Source organism: Canis lupus, chromosome 38 (genome assembly GCF_048164855.1).
Source record: "Canis lupus baileyi chromosome 38, mCanLup2.hap1, whole genome shotgun sequence".
NCBI lineage: Eukaryota > Metazoa > Chordata > Mammalia > Carnivora > Canidae > Canis > Canis lupus.
In genome coordinates this window covers 18,590,467-18,608,436 of record NC_132875.1, presented here as the reverse complement: position 1 = coordinate 18,608,436, position 17,970 = coordinate 18,590,467, and the positions used below count along the sequence as shown (strand labels likewise).

Sequence of the window (17,970 nt, the reverse complement as noted above, 5' to 3'; positions counted from 1 at the left end):
CTTTATTTCAAACAAAAAGGACAATAAAATAGAGAAAAATCAAACATTCAGGATATAATGTGAAGTGAGTTATGTGCTGGCTCTCAAAAGAAGAGTCAATCCCTCAGTTCTGAAAGAATTTTTGAGAAAGATTCTATATTTCTTTTTGGGAACATAAGAGTAAGTTGGTTCTGGCACTGACATCCAAAATTTAAGCCCAGTTAATAGCTTTTAAAGAGGAAATGACCAGTTCATGCTGAGAATTAAAAGGTAAGAAAAGGCTTTATTGCTATAACACTAAAAGAACTGTGTCCCCTTTTAATGATAAAGCAATCTCTGAAGTGAGGCAGAAAGACACAATTTCATAAGGCATTTATAGGTTCTGTTACATGTCATTGTAATCTTTAAAAAAGCCTGGATGTCTTCTTTGTAATGATATGCAAGCATCTCTATTTCATATCAGTTTCTTTGATTAAAAAAAAAGGAAATCAAATCTTATTAGGATGATCAGATGTCTTGGAAGTGAACTTCCACAAGACCTTTATTCATTAATCAGCATTTAAATAGGTTTTTAGGGAAGCCCTATGAGCTAAAAATAAAGAATTTTTTTTTTCTCTAGTGTGCAAGAAGCCTAAGCACTGAATGCAGGTGGGTATTTTTCCCTGTTTTTCTTTATTTGAGCCTCAGTCGTAATTCCAAATCTCTTCCTTAATGCTGGCAGGTATGGGAGACTCCATCTCTTTCTGTTCACTACAAGAATGTCTAATTAATTAAAAAATAGTATTGACTTACTAAGGAAAGCTGTTTTTGAGGTAAAGAGAGAAAATATCCCTCTTTTATGTCACTGGAAATCACTAATGGAATAAGACACCACAGGCACAGCCTGACTCTCCAGTAGCTACCACAATTCAGGTTTGTTCCATACAAACACTGGTTGTCAAAAGTTTATGTTGAGCCAACTGAACTTAGCCCATAACAATCCCTTTCCCCAGAATCAAAGACTGAGCAAAAATTAATATAGTAGAAACTTATTATTCCTGGCAGTTTGCCCCCATACGTTGTAAAAAAAATAAAAGTGCTCTCCAGTGCACAACTTTACACAAAACTCTCTAAACTTTAAATAGACTGAAAAACAGATTTATGTATCATCAAGATTTGAAACTATTTTCTGCAAGTATAGAATAGCTAAGAAGTTAGTCTCCAGTTTAGGGTATATGAAACACTGGTCTTTCTCAAAGGGTATAAACTACCTCCATGTCCATCCAGATAGAACCCATCAGCAGTACTCTCAAGGCAAACAAATTTGCAATGGCTGAGACTCTTCTTTACTGATTAGCTAAATGCTGATGAAAAATAGCTCCAAGCAATGGTGCAAAATGCTGAGGAAGCAGGCTTGAGAAGAGTGGTGCTGGTTTGAAATGTGTATTTACGGGAACATAAGAGAAGAAAAATAATAGCTGATAGAAGCACTGTTCTGTTTCTTTCTAAGTGTTAATTCATTCAATCCGCCACGGCACCGCTATGATTTTGGTAAGACCACACTACAATGTAGAGGAATTATGTCTATTTTAGGCATGAAGGAAAGAGAGGTTTAGACAACCAAAATAAGGCTCAGTGATGAATAAAGGCCACAACTGGGATGTCAACGGAAGAAATCTGACCTGGGAATCCATCCACTCAACCAGTGTTTTACTGCAATTTAACATTTAAAAAGTCAGTAACTCTTGGCCTCTAGAATTAGAGACTAGAATTTATATCATTCTGTTGTAAATACTGCAAATTTTCTTATATCAATTTTCTTATATCAAATTTTCTTATATCTTGAATCTACCATATTTTCCTTAGTCTGGATCTGATATCACCCCAATGAATCGATGAGTAATTAAAAGACAAAGCTTTCTTAAAATATATTTTTTAAGATTTTATTTATTTACTTAGAGATAGCATGAGCAGAGGGTAGAGGGAGAAGCAGGCTCCCCACTGAGCAGGGAGCCCTACACGGGGCTCAATCCCAGGACCAAGGAATCATAACCTGAGTTGAAGGCAGTCACTTAACTAAGCCACCCAGGCACCCCCTCCTTTTTAAAGATTTTAGGTTTCTTAAAATATTAAACAGGCAATTTTAAATTTATGACCATGAACTACAGAAAGGATAAACAGTGGTATATCATACAGTAGAGAAATATTCTAGAATAAAAAAATGAGAGTAATAACAATGTATATAACAACAAGCATACAACTCAAAAGCAGCGCTTTAAGTAAAAGAAGTCAAACACAAACAGCCATAATGTTGTATGACTATTTATAGGACATCCTTGAAAATGCAAAGCTATGGGGACAGAACTAGAACATAGGTTTCCAAGGGTTAGAGGTGAAGAGAGGAGATTGATGACAAAGAGACAAGGAAAATGTGGGAGGTAATGGAAATAATCTATATCTCTATTGTATGGTTGCTACAGGACCATATCTTTCGTAAAAAAAAAAAAAAAAAAACCTAGAGAGTCGATTTTGTTTAATCACTACATTACACACCTGAAACTAATATTACACCATATATGAACAGGAATTTAAATAAAAACTTAAAATAAGAGTGGCTTATACTGTATATAAATTATATCTCAGGAAATCTAGCTTTTTGAGAAATATGTAACATCTCAGAACAATTTCTTAGTATCCAAAAGACTGTTTGACTCTATCCACTTATAAAATATTATAAAAGTTTCCACTATAAGAACTCATATATTTAACACCAAGAATTTAATTGATTTATGCAAATATGACTACACCAGCTGATCATCAGAAGGACATGATAGTTATGAAGATATATTTGGCTGACTCAGCTATTTTTTCTCACATCTCCTTGTCCACCACAATGAGTGTAAGAATTATGGGTCATACTCATGAAACAAAGACACCAACAAGGCACATCTAATGATGCAAATCATGGCCAAAACTATATAAAAAGATTATACTCCCTAAAGAAAGTTTTGGGCTCATATATACGTAGTAAGACTATGAGTAGGCCAGTCACATCTAAGAAAGGAAAAATCTTTGTGTTCATCCAAGTAGTTTATTTTTAATCCAAAGCAAAAACAAATTAAAAAAAAAATCTTAGTACTTTAAAACCACAAAGTTTTAATATATATATATAATATATATATTATGTATAAATGGATATATGGATTAATGGATATAGATAGATAGATGATAAAGAATGGATATATATATATATATATAAAGAGAGGAAGCCTCTGCTCATCCAACTCACTCAGAAATCTAAGCTAATGAAGAAACCACTATTCCAAATATTACTGGTTTGGATATGAGAGGAAAAAAAAAGCATAGGAGGCACTTAACATGTTTTAATCCTCCAACAAGAAATGACACATGTGACCTATGTTCACATATCTTTAACCAAAGAAAATCTTGGCCAACTCTAAATTTAAATAAGTGAAAAAGTTCAATCCTACCTATAAAAAATTTTAAATAATTCAAGGTAAGTCAATTGTTTTCTTAACACTAAGAATCTTTTACTCTTTTACAGTTTTTTAAAACCAACTTTATTTTTTTTTAAGATTTATTTCTTTATTTGTGAGAGACACAGAGAGAGAGAGAGAGAGAGAGAGAGAGAGAGGAGAGAGGCAGAGACACAGCCAGAGAGGGAGAAGCAGGCTCCTTGCAGGGAGTAGGACTGGATTCCAAGACCCTGGGGTCACGCCCTGGGCCAAAGGCAGGGCTATCTCGCTGAAACACAGGGGCTGCCCTAAAACCAACTTTAATGAGAGACAACTTATATACAATTAAAATGCACCATTTTCATATCTAAAATGTGTGTTTGAAAAGTATATATATATATATATATATATCCATATAACTGTAACTACCATCACAACAAAGATTCTATTAATCCCAAAAAGTCCTCTAGGGCTCCTTTGCCATTAGTCTCATATCCCCAACACTGGATCCAAGCAAACACTAATCTGCATACTGTCACTGTCAAACTCTCAAGAGGGTTTTCCCTCTTTCAGAATTTCATGTAAATCTCACAGGATGTAATCTTTTGATCTGGCTTCCTACACCACCAGTACAATGGTTTTGAGGCCCCTCCATATTCTCATGTATACCTATATTTCATTTGCTTTTACAACTAAATAGTACTCCATTATATGGACACACCGAAATATGTTTAGCCATTAACTTAGGAACATTTAGTTTGTGTTCAATTTCTGAAGTTATGAATATTTAGATTGCTATGAATATTCAGGAACACGTATCTGTGTAGACATTTGTTTTTATTCCTTTCAGGAATGTAGAATTACAGTGTGCCATTTTACATTCTCACCTTAATGTATGACAGTTCCGGTTGTTCCACATTCTCATCAGTAGTCTTGTAGCTATATGGTAATGCATCACTGTGCTTTTAATCTGCATCTTCCTGAAAAGTGGGAGATTTGGCAGCTGAGCATATGCTTTCTGGCCATCTTTACATCATCTTTGGGAAATAGCCTGATTCTTTTACTTCGTTTTTTTGTCTTATTATTGAGCTTAGAAGTTAATATACTTTGGATATAAATCCTAAGTCAAACATAAATCAAGTTACATTTTCTCCCGGTCTATGGCTCACCTTTTCACTTTCTTAATGATATCATTTGAAGAGCAAATGTTTTTTACTTTGTTCAATTCTGGGAGGCCTGGGTGGCTCAGCAGTTGAACATCTGCCTTCAGCTCAGGGTGTGATCCTGCATGGAGCCTGCTTCTCCCTCTGCCTATGTCTCTGCCTCTGTGTGTGTGTCTCTCATGAATAAATAAATTAAATAAATAAATAAATAAATAAATAAATAAATAAATAAATAATAAATTTTCTCTTTACTTTGTTCAATTCAAGTTCACCAAGTTCAATTTGTCAATTACTTTCTTATAGTTTTGATTGCGGTTTTCTACCTAAAAAAATGTTGCCCATTTCAAGTTTATAAAAATGGTCTCCTTGCTTTTCTTCTAAAGAATTGTGTAAGTTTAGCTTTTATGCTAAAATCTATGGGTCTTTTTTTGTGTGTGGTATGTGGTATGTGGTAAATTCAAGATTTATTTATTTCTAAGATGCCCATTTTTTTTGTTCTTTTTTGTTTTGTTTTCTTTTTACAGAACGTAGAATTTTTGCATTTATTTTCATTTCATGATACCTCATTTTTCTTTTTTTTTTAAATTTTAATGGAGTTCAATTTGCCAACATTTAGCATAACACCAGTGCTCATCCCACCAAGTGTCCCCCTCAGTGCCCATCACCCAGTCACCCCAAACCCCCACCCACCTCCCTTTCCACTACCCCTTGTTTGTTTCCCAGAGTTAGGTGTCTCTCATGTTTTGTTACCCTCACTGATATTTTCACTCATTTCTCTCCTTTCCCTTTATTCCCTTTCACTAATTTTTATATTCCCCAAATGAATGAGACCCTAAGATGCCCATTTGTTGAGGTACCATGTATAGTAAGGACAATCCTAACTCCATTCTGAGCTCTGTAATATAAGTCCATTTCTGGACTTTATTATGTTTTATTGGGATATATATATCTTATTAGGATATATATATATACATATATATCTTGTGCCAAAATTACATTGTTTTTATTACTGTAGCTTTATAGTAGGTCTTAATATCACGTAGTATAAATCTTCAATACTTTTTCCAAAATTATTTTAGCAACTACATAAAGGCCCTTTTAATTTCCTTTTGGATTTTAGGATTCACTTATCAATTTCAACAAAATCACAATCTATAAAGATTTCATTGTTTATACAAATCAATTTTGGTGCAATTAACATTTCAGCAATATTGATTCTTACAAGCATGAACATAGCATGTTTCTCCAATTGTTTAGACCTTTGTTCATTTCTCTTGGCAATATTTTATACTTTTCAGTATAAACGTCATTTATATATTTTGTTAAATTTATTCATATGCATTTCATAAATTTACTTTCTTAGGTTTTTTCTTTTTAATTTCAATGTTTGGTTATTTGCTGTTAGTATATAGAAAGAGAACTGACTTTTTTATACTAACCTAACATTTTACAATCTTGTTAAAAAAATTTACTTATTTATGATAATAGCCTTTTTACAGATGTCAGATTTTTCTATGCACATGATCATATTGTCTAGATACAGTTTTACCTCTTTACTTAAAATCTGCATGCCTTTATGTCTATTTCTTGCTTTATTAGACTGCTCAGTACCTCCTGTATAAAACTACCTAGGAGTGAAAGTGAACATTTTTCTACTTGAAGGAAAAGGATTCAAATTTTTGCCAGTAAGTATGATGTTAGCTTAGGATGACTGTAGATTATCTGTATTTGTATGAAGAAGTTCCCTTCTATTATGAGTTCAAACAATTTTTTTAATCATGAATTGGTGACTACAATTTATTTTCTGGAAAGATTACTATGGCTATAGGGTTATTTTTTTCTTTTTATTCTGTTAAGATGAATACATTGATTTTCCAAGGTATAACCAACCTTGCATTATTGGAATAATTATAATCATTGGTTATAATGTATTATGTTTATATATTGCTGGATTCAATTTTAATTTTTTAAGGAGTATTTGTATCTATCTTTAATGTTTTTGTCTTTGTGTTACACTTATTATGGCCTCACAAAACAAGATGGGATACATTCTCTCCTGTTTTCTCCCAAATGTTTGTATAGAATTGGTATTGTTTCTTTAATGTGTAATAAAGTTCATGAGTGAAACCATCATGATCTTGGCTTTTTGTGGGAACATTTGCACTTATAAATTTGATTACTTTAATATATAGGGTGCTATGAGCTGAACTGTATCCCCCAAAATCATGTTGAAGCTCTAACTACTACCTCAAAATTTGAGTGTTTAAAGATAGTGCCTTTAAAGAGGTAATTTAATTAAAATGAAGTTATTAGAGGTAATTAATGAAAATGAGCTCATTAGATGCCATCTAATATGACTGCCATCCTTATGTAAAAGGGAAATTAGGGCAGATATGCACAGAGGAAAACATGTGAAGACAGAGAGGAAGACAATAGCCATCCACAAGCCAAAGAAAAAGGTTTCAGAAGAAATTAAACCTATCTACACCTTTCTCAGAATTCTAGCCTCCAGGACTGTGAGAAAATACATTTCTGTTAAGATTTTCTATTTTGGGGGACGTCTGGGTGGCTCAGCGGTTGAGCATCTGCCATTGGCTCAGGTCCTGATCTCAAGGTCATGGGATGGAGTCCCGCATTGGGCTCCCCATAGGGAGCCTGCTTCTCCCTCAGCCCATGTCTCTGCCTTTCTCTGCCTCATGAATAAATAAATAATCTTTAAAAATTTTTCTATTTCTTCCTGTGTCAGTTTGGTTATTTTCTTATTTCAGGAGTTTATCCACCTCATCTGACTTGTCTATTTTACTGGCAATATACTTGCTCATAACACTTTTATTCTCTACTTAATTTCCCTATGATCTATGGTACTACCCCTTCTTTCACTGCTAATATTCATAATTTGTACCTTTCTCCTTTTTCTTTAACAATCTGGCTAAAGATTTATCAATTTTAATTATCTTTTCAAGAATGTGCTTTTGCTTTTTTGTTTTCTCTACTGTTTTCTCTTCTATTGATATCCTTTTTCCTCCTTATTATACATATTTTGAGTTTAGTTTGTCCTTTTAGCTTTTTAAAATAGTTAAATCATGGACTTTTGATCTTATCTCCTAACATAACCATTTAAAGGTATAAATCTGTCTAAAAAAAGTTTTAATTGCATTCCTGACTTTTTAATATTTTGTTCGCATTTTCATTCAATTCTAAATATTTTCCAATATACTTTTTGGTATTTTATTGGAGCTCTAAGCTGTTCAAAGCTGCTTTCTAAAATGGATTCTAATGGTTTATGAGAATCTGTTTAAGCTTGTTGGGGGCATGACAGAGGTCAAAACAGTAGGGTGGTCACATTCTCTTGTTTGAAGTCCTACTACTATTAATTAAATATACCATGAGATAAACAGTAAATTTGGTCCCAGAGCCTGACAGCTGCATAAATGAGAGCAGCCAACAGAGTTGCTTACTCAAGCGAAAATTTAATTGAAAACAAAATGGTATAAAAATGATGTGAATACTGTGGGGACACAATTTTCCACAGGTCTCTCACATTTCTGCAAATGTTTTGAGCTAGCACAAACTGTCCTTTGCTTTGTTTCATCTTTTCAATGATGTTTCAATAGCAACCAACCTGAGAAATTGAAAATAGAGAAATTGTCTCCCTCTGGAGCAAATGGCAGGTATTTTAAGTGTCCACTATAAGTAAAGATAATGTCTCCTTCTGCAGCAAAGAATAAGCAAGCTTATTCCCCATTATAAAGAGTCCTATTCCTTAAGATCTAGATTCCCCTTCTGCACCATGACCCACTGTTACAGACAATTCTCTGCATTGCCTGTGGGAACTGAGACTCAGGAAACCAACACAAAAATACTCATACTCTAGTTACTACTATTGTTGCAAATAATAAACTGTCTTGTCACAAATCCAGTAGTCTTGTGTCTCCTGCCAGCTTCAATAAAAGTAGAGCAGGCTGACAGGTTAACATACAAGTAGATTAAAATTTCACTCAAAAATTCAGAGTTTATGACACTAAGTGTCTTGTAAATTAGCTTAATCTTTCCAAGGCTTGTTTTTTTAAGTTGTGTTAGTGTGGTTCTAGAGTAACCTTTCTCTATACCAAGTTTGGCTATACAATTAAGGTGTAAGATCTTTATAAGTTCTTCTATCAAATGTCTGTGATATTCAAAAATGTCTCTTGACTCTGAGTACTAGGAATGCAGACCTCCCCCAGGCATGTGTAACTAATGGCTTCTTCACAATGGCTCTTCACTTGGCCTTGTGGAATTTCCTCCTACACAACACTTGACAGGTCCACTTTGCTGACTTTTCAAGCTCTTTATTTAAATCCAAATTCTCTAATACTCTGCCCCACAAATTCTGCTGACTTTGACCTCCCTGAGCTACTCTCTCTATGCCCTAAATTCAGCAAGATTGCCAGAGTCTGTTTGGCTACACCTCTTCGCCCTGCAGTCCAAACTACCCTTTGGGCAGAAAGCCATAGGAATAGAGCTCACCATGTTTGTTTCCCTTCTCTTAAGAATCAAAATCATGCAGTGGCTGTTCTATATATCAAACAGAAGAGCCATATGTTTTCTTCAATTTTCTGGATGTTAGTGCCATAAAGGTCAGTCTACAACAAATCCTTCAGGAGCAGTTTCTCCCTCAGTATTTGAGAGTTTTTATATAAAGCCCAGTTTTCCCCTTAAGTCTCTTCCACAATCAGTAATCTATATTATCCATATAGAATCAGTATTTCCTAATTCTAATCTTGTATGAACTTTCCCTCCTCCAAATAAATTAAAACAAAACCAATTTCCAACTTTCAGCCTTAACATAAATATTTTTTCTCTTGCTTTATGTTTAAGCTCACAAATTATGGCTTACATTAAATATCCAAGCAGTCTTTTAAATGGGAATAAGTCCTCCATAAAAAAACTAATAATTTGCTGACACATTGTGTTTCGGCGACAGGCAGACAGACAGGCAGACGCAAAAAAAAAAACTAATAATTTGCTCCAGTTCCATGAATAATCCACATTCTATGCTCCACCAATAATTCCTTTATTTTCTTAAACTAAAATGAAGGAATACAAATTTAATTTAATGCTCTGTTCAGTTTAGACACACTCTATTGAATTCCACATTTAATTTTCACAGAAGTAGTGCTAAAGCTTATGCTTTCATTAATTTACCAAACACCTTCTCACAATCCACGACATGGTACTGTCTGTACATTATTAAAGGGATAGTAGAGTGCCTGATTTCATCTGCAGTGAGCAAACAGAATGAGGCATACATTCTTTTTTTTTTTTAAACTAAGAAGAATATGCCTCATTTGACTACAAATATGTAACCTAACAGTCCATGGGAAGCATTCACCAGAAACTTCAATCCTTTTTAGTAGGAGAATGACAGTGAATCTCTATACCATACTACTTCACAAAAAGTGCATTTAAATGGAAATACTTTGTGAGACTCAATCATTATTGAAAGCCACTAGAGATTATCTTGTTGAAAATGATGAGATCATTTTTCATAGCTTGGTCTTTCTTGTTTCAAAATCTAAGTTTAAAACATATCCATTTGAGCCAACATGGTGACAAAAGACTATCACCAATGTCAGCTGACAACTTTAATATTTTCTTCCACACATCTAATGACACCCTTGAGAAAAAGAAGTCATTTGTGTTTCTATCTTAACCTTATAAGCATGTTTTTCTTACAAGCAACTGCATTTTTAAAGAATATAAATGCTACCTGAGATTTTTCAAAATAATTCTATGTGACTATCAATTCAACTTAGTTCTTAAAAGAAAATTGTTGCACAAATAGAAATAATGAAAACAATGCATCCAGTACTTCTTTGCATTGAACAATTTTATTGAGGATGAAAGGACACTCACCCTTTTGCTTCATTACTTGGCAAATCTATACCTAATAATCTGGGGCTACCGCAGATAGCAGCTCCAGGCTTTTCTCTCAGCACCTTCTTATACTCACAACCAATTCCTAGCTCTTCTGTAGTTGAGTTTAATCCATTTTGCTATACAGATGAACCACGTTATGTTCCCTTCTATCCAATGCATATCTACAGAAGGTGCTATACTGAAACTCAGAAGATCGTGTAAATAAACTATAATATAGATAAGGAAAATTTAAAACTGGATCCCAAATATTACTGTTCCCAGAGTCCCTTTACAGACAACTCCTCCCCTGGTAGGCTCACTATATAAAATCTGACGTGATGCCATGGTTTAAACCCCACAAGGTAAAAATTTCCTTCTAGCATGTCACTATTTCTCCCTTTCAGACTTACAGTTATTGTTCTCAGCTGCCTATTGGATTCATGAATGCAGACTCTCTAATCATATAAACTGTAAGTAGAGATATGAAATCAAGTTGGCACTTTACTCAATAACTTTTAGAATATTAATGAGTCATAGAACCAGAAACTAATATCCTCTGCCCAGTACACTGTCAACCTGAGTGTGATTCTGGGAAACCAAAATATAAACTGAAGATCACCTGATATCCACAAATCAGATCAAAAGAACTGAGACTTAAAAATCAAAAATTTTTAAGATTTTATTTATTTATTCACAAGAGACACACAGAAAGAGAGAGAGAGAAAGAGAGAGAGAGAGACAGAGACACAGGTAGAGGGAGAAGCAGGCTCCATGCAGGGAGCCCGACGTGGGACTCGATCCCGGGACTCCAGGATCACACCCTGGGCTAAAGGCGGCACTAAACTGCTGAGCCACCTGGGCTGTCCAAAATCAAATGTTTAAAGGCAACTTAAAGCATCCCTTCTCACAAAAGAATTATACTACACATCAAAATAAGACAATGCATAAAGATCAGAACATTCTTCCAAAAGTTTTGATATGCTGTGTTCCTATTTTCATTTATCTCACAATGTTTTTTTTATTTCTCTTTTGATTTCTTCTTTGACCCATTCATTGTTTTGGAACATGTTATGTAATATCCACATATTTGTGAATCTTCCAGGCTTCTTGTTATAAATTTCTACTTTCACACAATTATGGTCAGAAGGATAATTGATATGATTTCAATTTTAAATTTATTAAGATTTGCTCTGTGGCATAACATATGATCTATCTTGGAGAGCATTCCATATACAGAATGTGTATTCTGCTGCTGTTACATGGAATGTTTTGTATATGTCTGTTAGGTCTATCAGTTTGAATGCGTAGTTTAAATCCAATATTTCCTTATTGATTTTCTGTCTCAATGATCTATCTATTGTTGAAAGTGGACTATTGAAATCTCTTGCTATTGTTGTATTGCTGTCTATTTCTCCCTTTGGATCTGTTAATATTTACTTTATATATTTAGGTGTTCATATATGTTGGGTGCATAAATATTCATAAATGTTATAACCTCTTGATGAGTTAACCCCTTTATCATCACATAATAACCTTCTTGGTCTCTTGTTAAGTCTTTGGCTTAAAGTCTACTTTATCCAAGTATAAATAAAACGTATGGGATGCAGCAAAATAGTTCTAAAATGGAACTAGTAATATAAACACCTACATTAATAAACAAGAAAGATCTCATACCAAAAAAAAAAAAAAAACTAACTTTATACATCAAAGAACTAAAAAAGAAGAGAACTAAGCCCAAAGTTAGTAGAAGGAAAGGTGTAACAAAAGAAAGAAATGAAATAAATATCAGAAAAACAATAGAAAAGATTAATGAAACTAAGAGCTGGACTGGCAAGTGTTTACATATACTAAGAAAAAAAAAGGACTCAAAATCAGAAATGAAAGAAGAGACACTACAGTTGACACTTGCAGAAATACAAAAAAATCATGAGACTATAATGAATAATTAATAACAAATTTAACAACCTAGAATAAATGAGTAACTTCCTAGAATCATAACAAGCTACCAAGATGAATCATAGAGAAGCACAAAATCTGGAGAGACCAATAATGAGTAAGGAGATTGAAAATTAATCAAAAACCTCTCAAAAGAGTCCAGGACCAGACAGCTTCACTGGTTAATTCCACAAATATTTTAAAAAGAATAAATGCCAATCCTTCTCAAATGCTTCCAAAACAGCAGAAGAGGAGAAAACACTTCCAAACTCATTTTATGAAACTAGTATTACCCTAACCAAAGCCAGATGAGGACACCACAACAAAATTACAGGTCAATGTCGCTGATGAACATAGGGGCAAAAATCACCAACAGAATATTAAACCAAACCCAACAATATATTAGAACCATACATCCAATATTGGAATATATATGCCATGATAACATAGGATTTATTTCAGAAACTCAGGAGTAGTTCAACATCTGCAAATCAATTGATGAGATATACCACACATTAACAAAATGAAAAATAAAAATCTATGATCATCTCAACAGAAGGAGAAAAAGTATTTAACAAAATTTAACATCCTTTTACAAAAGAAAAGAAGAAAAAAGAGAACACTCTCCTCTCAGCACCAATGACTAGGTCTTATTTGCATGTGTCTGAATCTCCAACTTTCTTCATGCATCCTTCCACTATTTACCAGCCCCTTCTCCTCAATGCCAAATTCATTCTTTAAACAGATTATTGACTTCAAATTATTTTGGTCTCAAAACTAACTTTGGCTGTGAAAGCCACTGTGTTCCCTAATCTAATGTTGAGTATCTATCTCTACTTTGATATAAGATGTACTGATTACATAATTTAGCTTGCAGAAGGTAGCCTTAATTCCGTGTTCTTGAGCAGGGATCCCTTTTTCAGTAAATGTAACAGTTTATATACAGTCAAAAGATAGAAACAACTGTTCACAACTTCTCACCTTCCTATAACTACTATAGATACTTGATTTCTGCAAAGTAACCCTGCTAAAAATACATAAGAGGGCACCCAGGTGCCTTAGTCGGTTAAGCATCTGACTTCAGCGCACATCACGATCTTGGAGTCCTGCAACTGAGACCCAGGTCGGGCCTCCCTGCTCAGGAGGAGTCTGCTTATCTCTCTTCCCCTCCCCCTGCTTGTGCTCACTCATGCTTGCTCTCACTCTCTCTCTCTCAAATACATAAAATATAGATATATATTTTTAAATAGAGATTGTGCATATATCTCTTACTTGATTTGGGCACTAGACAATCACCCATTATATCAACATACAGTCCTACAAAGTCTTTAAGCATTATTTAGAACCAAACTAATCTTGAGTAGAAGAATTAGATTTAACAATTGGCAATACACTTACTCTCTGGTCATTTCTTTATAAAAGGAGATTAAAAAAAAATAGCCTACCAAAGTTGATTCAATTATTTATTTTAAAGCACCATTTATGGTGTTTGAAACAAAACTTTTAATACAGTGGAAAGAACTGAAAAGCTGCACAAAAAATCCAAATATCTGGACCAAGACTCTACCTTTAATTCCCGGTATGCCTTGAACACTATCTCCCCTCATGGCTGAAATGTTTTCTTAATATGAAAAATGTGAAACTTTTACCAGATGGCATCTAAGCTTATTCTAGTTATTGACACTATGTGAAATGTGCCTTAGAATAAAACCTCTTAAAGCCTTAAAATAAAAAAGGTAGGAATAAATACCAGTAATTTATAAGGAGAGAAAATTTGCCACTCCACTTCCTACATTTATTCATCTATCATTCACTATTTAACAAAATATATATTAGTAATCTATTAAATCTAGACAAATCTTTGAAATTTTTTTTTAATTTTTATTTATTTATGATAGTCACAGAGAGAGAGAGAGAGGCAGAGACACAGGCAGAGGGAGAAGCAGGCTCCATGCACCGGGAGCCCGACGTGGGATTCGATCCCGTGTCTCCAGGATCGCGCCCTGGGCCAAAGGCAGGCGCTAAACCGCTGCGCCACCCAGGGATCCCAAATCTAGACAAATCTTTGATATGGAGAATCCTTATAATGGTCAGTCTTCAATGCATGGACGTTTGTTGCACACCTTCATTTCTTAGTGAGGCTGCCCCACCACCATGGTTCAGTCTTTACAATGTCTTCTTTCCAGTTCTCATTCCCTTAGCTAATTGGTTCCTCAGTATTTCTATATTGTTAAGAGGTAATTGGGATAAAAGCAAAATAAAAATGGTATTTAAGATATTTGTTTTTAAGTGTTCTAATGAAGATATATGATATCAAGATCTATCTATCTATATATCTATCTATATATTCAATTACAACAAAGTGGACAAGGCTATTCATTCAAAAAGAGAGCTTTCAAATAGTGCTTTAACAACCATATGGAGCTAAGAACTATGTGGAACCATATGCATAACTATATGGAAAAAATAAACACATCTTGACCTTTACACCACATAATATACACACACACAAAAAAATCTTAAAATGAATCAAAGACCTAAAAGTAAAAGTTAAAACTAAAAAAAATAAGAAAACATGAGAAAAAAATTTTACAACGTTGGGCATAACCAAAGATATTTTAGATATGGCACAAAAAGTATAAACCGTTAAAAATATTAATAAACCAGATTTAATCAAAATTTAAAACTTCAGCTCTTTTTCATTCATTAAGAAAATTAAAAAAAAAAAGAAAAGAAAAGGTAAGCCACTGACAGGGAGAAAATATTCTATAAGTATCAAAGGATTTGTATCCAGAAAATACTTTAAAACTCTCACAAATCATTTAGGCAAACACCAAGTAAAAAGGAGCAAAACATTTCAATGGTTACTTTGCAAAATAAGATTGACCAAAGAATATTTTTAAAATGTTCTAAACTTTCAATCAGAGAATTTCAAATTAAACCATAGTGAGACATCACTACACACTCACTAGGAAGGCTAAAATTTATAAGACAAATAACAAATGCAAGGACGGAGAGCATCCAGAACTTTCCTACATTGTTAATGGCAATGTAAAACAGTAAAACTACTTTGGAAATATCTTACAAAGTTAAATATGCACTTTCCCTTCGACCAGGACATTCCAATCCTAGATACTTACCTAAAGGAAAGGAAAATCTATCTCCATGCAGAGTTGTACACAAATGTTCATAAAAGCTTTATCAATAGTTAAAATAAATGCCCATCAAAAGGCAAATGGATAAACAACCTGTAGTATATCCATACAATGGATATACTTAGCAATGAAAAGGAATAAACTACTGATATATACAACAGCATGAATGAATCCTTAAAATATTATGCTAAGTGAAAGAATTCATACACAAAGAATAATGACCACATGATTCCATTTAAATGGGCCTCCTAAAAAGGCAATATAATCACTTGTGATAGAGTACAAAATAGTGGTTGCTTAAGGCTAAGGACTGGGGGTGAATATTAACCAGTAAGGGATGTAAGTATAACTTTCAAGGTGATTAAAATGTTCTAGATCTTGGTTGAATTATTACATGATGTATACCTTTATCAAAACTCTTCAAAATCTATACTAAAAGTGAATGATGTTTATTTTATATACATTATACATGCAAAGGTTGGCATTTTATTTTTTGAGAGAGAGTATACAAGTGGGGGAGGGGACAGGGAGAGAGACAATCCTAAGCAGACTCTGCACCTACTGCAGGGCCCACTCCAGGTTCGATCTCACAACCCTGGTATCATGACTTGAACCAAAACCAAAAATCCAACACTTAACTGAGCCACCCAAGTGACATTTTAAAAACTAATTCATTTCAACAAAAGAAGAAACAATCTAATTTAAGTAAAAATTATTATGTGAAGGAGATATGTTAGAAAGAAAGCTAGCTAGCTTTCTTTTTCAAAACATGCTGATCTTTGCCTTGGAACTAAAACTTTTGACAATTTACTCACCATAGATTCAATATATCTTCAGAGAAATTCTGCCTAAAAATCTAAGACCTTGCTGTTTGAAATGACTGAAAAACCTCTGGAGACAAGTTTAAAAGTCATAAATATATCCCAACTATTCAATATAAAATGTATTTCATAATCTTAGAATAATTTTTAATCATAAGACAATTTATTAGATCAATTATTAAATTTTTGACACATTTACATGTAATGCCATGTAGCACCAATCAAAGGACTGGAATGAGAACCCTAATTTGGGATGCTGCTGAATCTTTCATAAAACAATTCTGAATACATTAACAAGTTTTATTTTATGTACTGTCAAAGGGCTTGTTTTCAGCACATTATACCGTATTCTACAATACAGTATATTCTATTATTTAAAAATGGTAATAATAATACATGAGCTATTTGCATATCATGAGGATGTATACCACAGATACAGTAAAATATTAAATACATTAAACTATTATATCAGTTTTCTATTGCTCTAAAACAAAAACCTAAAAATATACAGTATAAAAACAACCACCATTCTACATGTTAACAGTACTATAGGTCAACAATTTTTTTTAAAGATTTTATTTATTTCTTCATGAGCAGCACAGAGAGAGAGAGAGAGAGAGAGAGAGAGGGCCAGAGACACAGGCTCCATTCAGGGAGCCTGGTGTGGGACTCGATCCCAGGTCTCCAGGATCACACCCTGGACTGAAGGCGGCACCAAACCACTGAGCCACCCGGGCTGCCCTATAGGTCAGCAATTTAAATTAGGCTCAACTGTGCAGAGATTCTGCTGGTCACACCTAGGGTCATTCACACAATTGTAATCACATGGTAGTTCCAATGCAACTGAATGTTCTAAAATGGCTTCAAATACTTGTACAGCAGTTAGTGCTCAAGTTCAGTTGAGCCACTCTCCCATGGTTTTGAACACCTTCAAACAGGCTAGCCTATTGTCTGTGCTGACAGAGTTCCTTAAGAGTAAGAGCAGAAGCTAAAAGTTCTTTGCGATCTAAGCTTAGAACTCCTATAATATCCGCGTGCTCTAATCTATTGATTAGAGCAAGTTACAAGGGGTGGAGAACAGACTCCACCTCTTGATGAGAAGACAAAGTACTAGGCAAATGGGTATGTACAAAGAGAGATGGGAGGAATAAGTGGCCATTTTATATAATCTGCAGAAATATTAATAGTGTTAAAGATGAAAATTTTTCAAAGTGACTTTTAACCTAATTATGAGTAATACATCCTACCTTATTATTGTATACTGGTCACATGTTATAATGAAGAGCATTTAGTTTTCTAGCTGTTTCTCTCCTATAAGTATTAAAAGGTCATTCAGATTTCTGACCTAAATGTAATACCATCACAATTCAAAAACTTCCCTTCTTCAGCAAACTGTTTACAGTTACGAGATTTTTTTAGGTTCCACAAACATCAATTGAAATTTCAGACTTCAAAACAGGAAGGAGCAGCATAACACATTTCAGGTAGGGCAGAATCCAGGAGTAAAGAGGTCCAGAAGAGTGTTCACGGAAATCACAGATGGGAGATTTGAAAAGGCAACACA

At 33.9% G+C, this 17,970-nt stretch overlaps 1 long non-coding RNA gene across 1 annotated transcript in view; it reads right to left on the bottom strand.

Annotated features, from left to right (window-relative positions):
* Positions 1–14,329: 14,329 nt before the first annotated feature.
* The window catches only part of LOC140626925 (uncharacterized), a 57,039-nt gene continuing 53,398 nt past the window's right edge, over positions 14,330–17,970 (bottom strand). The window contains exon 3 of the long non-coding RNA XR_012025888.1: positions 14,330–14,652. This is a non-coding gene — a long non-coding RNA (uncharacterized lncRNA). The remainder of the gene's footprint in view (positions 14,653–17,970) is intronic.